This window comes from Podarcis bocagei (genome assembly GCF_964188305.1).
Source record: "Podarcis bocagei genome assembly, chromosome: 7".
In the NCBI taxonomy this organism is placed as follows: Eukaryota; Metazoa; Chordata; class Lepidosauria; order Squamata; family Lacertidae; genus Podarcis; species Podarcis bocagei.
This window is the reverse complement of record NC_138132.1, coordinates 81,344,986-81,352,997: the sequence shown is the minus strand read 5'-3', so window position 1 is coordinate 81,352,997 and position 8,012 is coordinate 81,344,986.

The window sequence follows — 8,012 nt, the reverse complement described above, 5'->3', positions numbered from 1 at the left end:
AGGTACTATGTTGGGGATCCCAGGACTAGGTCAGGCATCTATTTTTCTTGTTAACAAAAATCTTTATTGATTTTTCACAAAAAAGCTTTACAAATTTTAACATAAAGCATAAGTTACTTTATCCACCGACTTCCCATCCCCCCAACTCCCATGATTTCCATAAGGTAAAGGTAAAGGGACCCCTGACCATTAGGTCCAGTCGTGACCGACACTGGGGTTGCGACACTCATCTCGCTTTATTGGCCGAGGGAGCCGGCGTACAGCTTCCAGGTCATGTGGCCAGCATGACTAAGCCGCTTCTGGCGAAACCAGAGCAGCTCACGGAAATGCCGTTTACCTTCTCGCAAGAGCAGTACCTATTTATCTACTTGCACTTTGACGTGCTTTCAAACTGCTAGGTTGGCAGGAGCAGGGATCGAGCTCACCCTGTCACGGGGATTCAAACCACCGACCTTCTGATTGGCAAGTCCTAGGCTGTGGTTTAACCCACAGCGCCACCCGTGTCCCATGGTTTCCATATTTACTCTTAAAAAAATTTATTGAAAGAATTACAATTACAGTGGTGCCTCGCAAGACGAAATTAATTCGTTCCGCAAGTCTCTTCGTCTTGCGGTTTTTTCGTCTTGCGACGCACGGTTTCCCATAGGAATGCATTGAAAATCAATTAATGCGTTCCTAGGGAAACCGCCTTCAGACCAGGTCCGGGGACAGTCTGTCCCCGGACCTCTTCTGAAGGCTGGGGGGGGGGACAAGGGCTTTTCTTCCCACCCCCAGCATTTTAAAAAACCCCGGGACAGCGGAGGACTTCTCCGCTGTCCGGGCGATCTTAAAATGCTGGCGGGCGGCATTTTTAAATCGCCCCGGGACAGCGGAGGACTTCTCCGCTGTCCGGGGCGATTTAAAAGCCCCTGGGAAGGCAGGCAGGGGGGACAAAGACTTTCGCCCCCCGCCCGCCTTCAGAAGGTGTTCCCGCCCCCCACCCCGCTTCGGAGCAGCGTTCCGAAGCGGGGTGGCTGGGGCAGGTGTTCCCGCCCCCCGCCCGGCTTCGCAGCAGCGCTCCGGAGCCCGGCAGCTGGGGCAGGTGTTCCCGCCCCCCCGCCCGGCTTCGCAGCAGCGCTCCGAAGCCCGGTGGCTGGGGCAGGTGTTCCCGCCCCCCCGCCCGGCTTCACAGCAGCGCTCCGAAGCCCGGCGGCTGGGGCAGGTGTTCCCGCCCCCCCACCCCGCTTCGGAGCAGCGTTCCGAAGCGGAGTGGCTGGGGCAGGTGTTCCCGCCCCCCCCCCAGCCCGGCTTTGCAGAAGCGATCTCCCCGCAAACCCTCGCTTCAAAAGAGGTCCGGGGGCAGCGGGAAGCGCTTCCCGCTGTCCCCGGACCTGGGGCTGCGGGGAGAAGATCGCTTCTCCCCGCCGCCCCTTGTTTCAAAAGAGAAGACCCGCTGTCCCCGGGGCAAGCTTCGTTTTGCGAAGCAAGCCCATAGGGAAATTCGTCTTGCGAGGCAACTCGAAAACGAAAAAACCTTTCGTTTTGCGAGTTTTTCGTCTCGTGAGGCGTTCGTCTTGCGGGGTACCACTGTACAAAGAAATAAAGTGAAACTATGGAAATGGGGGGAAAGTGAGGGAAGAGGCATATAAAAAAGAAAGAAAAAATATTCAAAAATGCAATGTAATATATTCCCATACATAAATGCATAAAGTGTTATTTAAGCTTAAATGTTGCATATTTCACCTATACTATTCAATACATCCATTTAGAAACATCTATCTTAATAGTTAATACTGTTGCTTTTATTTAAAGTCCTGCTCGCATTTTCATATTGCTGTTGTAACTCTTTAAATAGTCAATTTAAAGTCTCCAATCCCCAAAGTCCCTGGAATGTTGTGGGTCGATGTTACAGATGTTGTCTACAATGAGACTCCCTGGCAGATGAGACGCTTCTTGGGTCTTCTTGTTTTCGGAGGCCTCCTTCTAAGCTCCAGCTGATAGGCCGCCGTTTTCCATCGTTTCATGCAGGAAAGACAGAAAAGAGATTCTGTTAGAAGGGTAGTAAATATAATTAATGTGAGACCCACTTGTTCCCCATAAATAATTACTGGTTTGGGTGAATAAATAATTTAAAAAGAAGGGGGCTTTTACTGGCAAATAATGTCTATCCACAGAAAACCTGAGCAATACATGCCATAGTTTAGCTCATGGGTAGGCGAACTAAGGCCCAGGGGTCGGATGCAGCCCAATCGCCTTCTAAACTTGGCCCGCGGACGGCCTGGAAATCAGCATGTTTTTACATGAGTAGAACGTGTGCTTTTATTTAAAATGCATCTCTGGGGTATTTGTGGGGCATAGGAATTTGTTCATTTCCCCCCAATAAATATAGTCCGGCCCCCACAAGGTCTGAGGGACAGTGGACCGGCCCCCTGCTGAAAAAGTTTGCTGACCCCTGGTTTAGCTTCTAAGGCAGATTGAATATTCAAATTGCAGCTGTAATAAAGGAAAATCTGCCCTTATTTCCTTATAAGAGCCTTTATAGTCCTTTGCAGGTTCTCCATCGGTTGGAGAAAATAACAGGGGACAACCAGAGAATATTGAGAAGCAAAGCAGCTAGTAAGCCTGGCTGATGGAGCAGGAGAGAGCAGGCTTTACTTCAGCCCTGCAGTCCCAGAGCAAGTGCTGACTGAGCCCCTTTTTCTATTGGCAAAGATGGAGACAAACAAGCACAATCTTCTTCTTCTCTATTTCATGTATGAATCGCTTCCTATGAAGACTCTTGTAGGCGTTATACAGTACAATAAAAAGAATGTTCTGAAATACAGGTCAGTTTCTGAGGTGCTTGTAAGGAGTCCCTTGTTTTGAAGCTCTTCAGGCGCCATGCTTTTGTTGTAAACAAAATCTGCCCTTTTTCCCTTATGGGGTATCCAAGAGCCTGTATAGAGTCCTTACATGGGTTCCCTATTGGTAGGGGAAAATAACAGAGGCCAACCAGAGAATATTGAGAAGCAAAGCAGCTAGTAAGCCTGATCTTTATCGAACTGTTGCAACAGGGTGCTCCCCTCACACGGAGGAGGACCCAGAACAAAGGTGTGCTTGCCCTTATATAGACATTTTAAATTCCCTGCCCTGGAGCTCAAGACCACCCCTCCATACATCATACCTACATCACAGAAGGGGTGTAACCCAAGACCACCCCCCACAAACATCATACCTACATCACAGAAAAGGTGGTCTACAGCAGAAATTTGAGTGCTGTTGTTTTTCCTGTCTGCCAGGTTATCTGATAATGCCCCATCTGATTGCTTTCCTGGTAGTCTGCCCATTCCTTTGAAATGGTGATTACAAAATTCCTGTAACAAGGAAGGTTTTTTTTCACCTCCTTACAGAGAAATATTTGGTCAGCTTGGGAGTCAAAATGGTTTCAGGACTGTCTTCCTGTGCTGCTTCAGACATGTGGTTTATATATTTATGTACTTGTTTGCTTGGTACATTTATGAACATTTAATATATATCTAAGACCTTAAAATTCTTATAACACTTCCTCAGCAAAGGTGTAAACCTCAGGGGGTCTTGGGCTCAGATACCCTGGGGTGGGGGGACATCTGGGCTCCATGGGCCACAGACACTGCCAGGCAAATGGACAGGCTCACCTGATGGGCTTGGTTGCAACAGCGTTTTAGTAAGGGTTCCATGTTTGTTTGTGTGTGAGAGCTATAGCTGTCAACTTACAGATTTGAAAATAAGGGACCAGCAGCCAAAATAAGGGACCTGCAGCCTCGCCTGTTCCAGGCACTCCAGTCTTCCTGTCCTCCTGCAGTCTGGTCAAACTCATGCTGGTAACTTCGAGTACACTGTCCAACCAACTTTGTAACCAGAGGTTCAACTGAATAGAATCTGAATCACATGCACCACAAGGCCTGTGCAGCCTCAACTTAAGAATGGCGTCCAGCATTCAAAACCACCCTCAGCTTGCATTAACTAGCCACACACACACAGCCTCCCCCCCCCCACGAGATATCCATTCCTTTCCCCCCACCATGTGCCCCCGCTCCAGACAGACCTTTTCGCCGGCAAGGGTGAGTGGGCCGTCAATGACGTATCCATCTGATTCCGATCCGAGCACTCAGCACAGGTATGTTCAACTTCTGACCCCCTCTGAGCCAAAGGCAGAAAGCTCAGCCAGCAGCCAAACGAAGCCTCAAGGAAAACCACCATCACCTCTCCGCTGGGAAGCACTGAGCAAAGGCGAGTCCCCAGGGAACACAGCCGATTTGATCAGCACAAGCTCCACCCCCCAGTCGTTCTTAGATTTCTTATTGGGTGAGCAACGCAGCCAAGCAACACAGTTGGAGCATCCCTCCTCCCTGGCCAGCAGGGAGGGAGGGAGAGGAGCTGCTTCCTTTGAAATTTAAGGGACATCATTTAAGGGACATCCATCAATAAGGGACAGCAGCGGAACATGGCGTTGGAATAAGGGACTGTCCCTTCAAATAAGGGATACTTGACAGCTATGGTGAGAGCATTTTGAAAATTTATAGCCTACCTCAAAGGGGCTATTACCACCACAAAGTGCCTTCAGCCTGAAACACCACCCACTTTTCTGGAGCGACAGACTGCAAGGCTGCGAGGATGTCTAAACAATGATTATTGTCCCTGTAAAATATGTTCAAGATGGTATTTATATTAGAGTCAAATATAAATACCATCTTGAACATATTTTACAGGGACAATAATCATCTTTCCAGTAGTAATATCCTTGTAGATTTGTGCTCTTCTGTCCTGGATCTCGAGTGCTTTGTTAAAATGTAGGTCAAGTAGTTTGTCTCTCTCCTGCTTGGTCCTTAGAATGATCAAGCAATCTCTAGGCCTGTCTTTCTTGACAACTCTTCCCAATCTGAATGCAGTTGTTATTTTAAAGTCTGTGTCTTCCTCTATACCCCAGAATTTAGAGAATTCTGCTGTCAAAAAGCCGGTCAGGTCCTCTTTCTCAATCTCTGGGATAGAGCGTAATCTTAAATTATTTTCCCTGTTTCTCAGTTCTACCATAGACAGGTAGGCCTGCTGGTCGGTGATGTGTTTATGTAGCGGCCTTACCTCTCCTTTCAATTCATCCACTTTCTGAATTGCTTGACTTGCTTTTTCGTTTGCAGCTTCTGCCAATTTCCGGTTCTCAGATGTTACGTCTTTTAAATTCCCAATTTCTTGTGAATGCTTAGCCACTTGTTCAGATAGTTTAGCAATTGAGGCTGTGGCTAAGTCGATTTTTGCTGTTTGGTCATCCACCTTCTTATTCAAAATTGCAAATTGTTGTAGCATTTGATCTAGAAGAGTGTCAGATCCCCCTGCTGCCATATCCTCAGTCGTTGGCTGGTCAGCTGCCTTAGATGGGGCTGTTGTTGGAAGTGCAGCTCCCTGTAGGACAGCAGGAACAGAAGATCTGCGAGACTGGGAAGTCAACGTTGTTTGTACAAATTGGCCTTTCCCTGCTTTCGACGCAGCTCTTGTTTTTGGAGGGCCGCTCATTCCCCACCTGTCTTTGGATTCAAGGTCAAACTGTCAAATATTCCATGGGAAAGACAGGCCTCGAAGTAAATAACCAAACCACAGAGAGTCAAAGCAAAGTTAGTTCTCAGGAATTTGTAAGTCCCAAAATCCACTAGAGGGAGTATTGTTGCAGTTCAGGAAAGAAGGAATGAAGTTTTAGCCGCCATTAAAGTTCCTGCAGCTGAATAAGTTAACAATAGCCTTTAAAAAAAAAACAAAACTTTTTTTCCCTGGCAGAGCCCTTTCAATGTTACCACAATATTGTATCCAAAAGTGCAAGATACAGTTGTTCAATTGTATCTTTCCAATAGTGCCTTTATGTGTCCATTTCAACTTTATAAAAGTATCCGCAAAGCAACCCTTTTCCCCCTGCCAGCCCGGGACTGGGTTTTTTTTTCTTAAAGTTTTTTGAATCCACAAAAGGAGAGGATCTCCAAGTTAAATCAAAAAGAAAAAAGAAAGCTTGCCTTTCCCTTCAGTTGCTAACTCCACCAGACGCATGAAACATCTCGTTTTAAAGTCTCTTTCTATTGCTTCCAGCTTGTCTAATCCTTTGCCTTTGATCATAAGCACTACCGGGAGACGGACTTCCTTTTTCTCGTCTCCCGCTTTCAGCCGAATTTCTAATTTACAGTTCCAAATTAATACTCTTCTTACTCACGAGTAGATGGTTTAGGGTCCAATGCTTAAGGAAGAAAGGTCGGCGCTCATCGACAACAGCCGCGCGGCTTCGCTCCCGCAGAAAGAGCGATGTACTCTCAGCACCGCTTCCCCTCCGCGCTTCCGGAGCCCCTTACGGGGTCCCTTCTTCGTTTTGGGGGTCGCTCCAGGTGCCCGCCGAGTCCCACGGCCACGAGCTCACTCTGCTCGTGGTTTATCTTGATGGATCGTCGCTGTGCCGTAGCGAACGATCCTTTCCTGCGGAGCCCCTCTTCAGAGACTGAAGAGGACCGCCATTGCTCGTTTCGCGCCGCCTCCGGATATTCCTAAACAACTACTAGATCTCAGATCTAACTATACTGACCTAGCTGGACTTCTGAGAAGCAACGGAATACCTTACAGGTGGGAGTTTCCACAAGGTTTATCATTCAACTATACAGGAAAGAAGATTAAAATCAGGACGAAGGAGGACAGCCAGAAGTTTCTACACGATCACGGAGAAGACCTGCAGAAAGGAGTAGCTGCTCCTTGGCCTCCACCTGAGTCTGGGAAAGAGCCAGCACCCTCGGATTTGGACAAGAAAGAAGACGCCCCATAAAGAGCAACAACAGATTGTTACAGGATGTCTCTGCAGCTGTATAGTTGGAATATTAATGGCGCAAATTCCCCGGAAAAACGCAAAAGGATTTTTCATATTTTGAAGAAGGAACATTTGGATATAATCTGTCTGCAAGAAACTCATGTGACCAGGCTTCATAGGAAAGTATTAATAAACAAAAGATTAGGCCAAGAATTTATCTCATCTGACAGAGTTAAAAAGAGAGGAGTGGTGATCTATGCAAAAGAGAATTTATCACCAAAATTTCTGTTCAAAGATGAACAAGGAAGAATCCTGGCAATTGAAATACAAATCCAAGGAGAAAAAGTTTTGATCCTAGGAATCTACGCACCAAATGAGGGGAAATCAGAATTTTACAAGAAGCTTCATGAGACATTACTGGACTATCTGGACTATTCTAACATCATCATGATGGGAGACATGAATGGGGTGGTCTCTACCTATATGGACAAGTCGCAGAACCAGAATCTGACTAAAGATGGAAGACTACCAAAAACTTTTTTCGAACTAACTGACAATATGGATTTGATTGACCTTTGGAGGACGAGAAACCCCCTAGGTAAAGAAGGAACTTTATTCTCTGAGGCCCACCTGTCATGGACAAGAATCGACCAAATTTGGACAACTAGAGGGCTGGCACCTAAGACCACAAGAGTAGAGATCTGCCCAAAGACCTGCTCCGACCACAACGCTCTGAAAATAGAAATGAGATTTACTACTGCCGATTCCTTCAGATGGAAAATGAATGACAACCTGCTAAGAGATCAAGAGATTGTAAAGAAGGCCGAAAAAGCTTTAAAGGACTACTTTGAAATTAACCTCAATACCTCGGTGGAAAAAAGAATAATCTGGGACGCAAGCAAAGCTGTTATGAGAGGGTTTCTGATACAACAAAACACGATTAAGAAAAAATTCTGGAATGGGAAAAAGGACAAGATATTAGAGAAGATAAAAGATGGAGAGAAAAAATTAAGATTGAATCCAAAATCAAAAGAGACTTTAAGAGAAATTAAATTCCATTAGTCACAATATATGAAATTGATTAACCAAGAAGTGGAATGGAAAATCAAACAAATGAAACAAAGATCTTTTGAATCTGCAAATAAATGTGGGAAACTGCTAGCTTGGCAGTTGAAAAAGAGACAAAAACTAAATTACGTTACCAATTTAGAAGTTGAAGGAAAAAGTATTCAGAAACCGGGAGAAA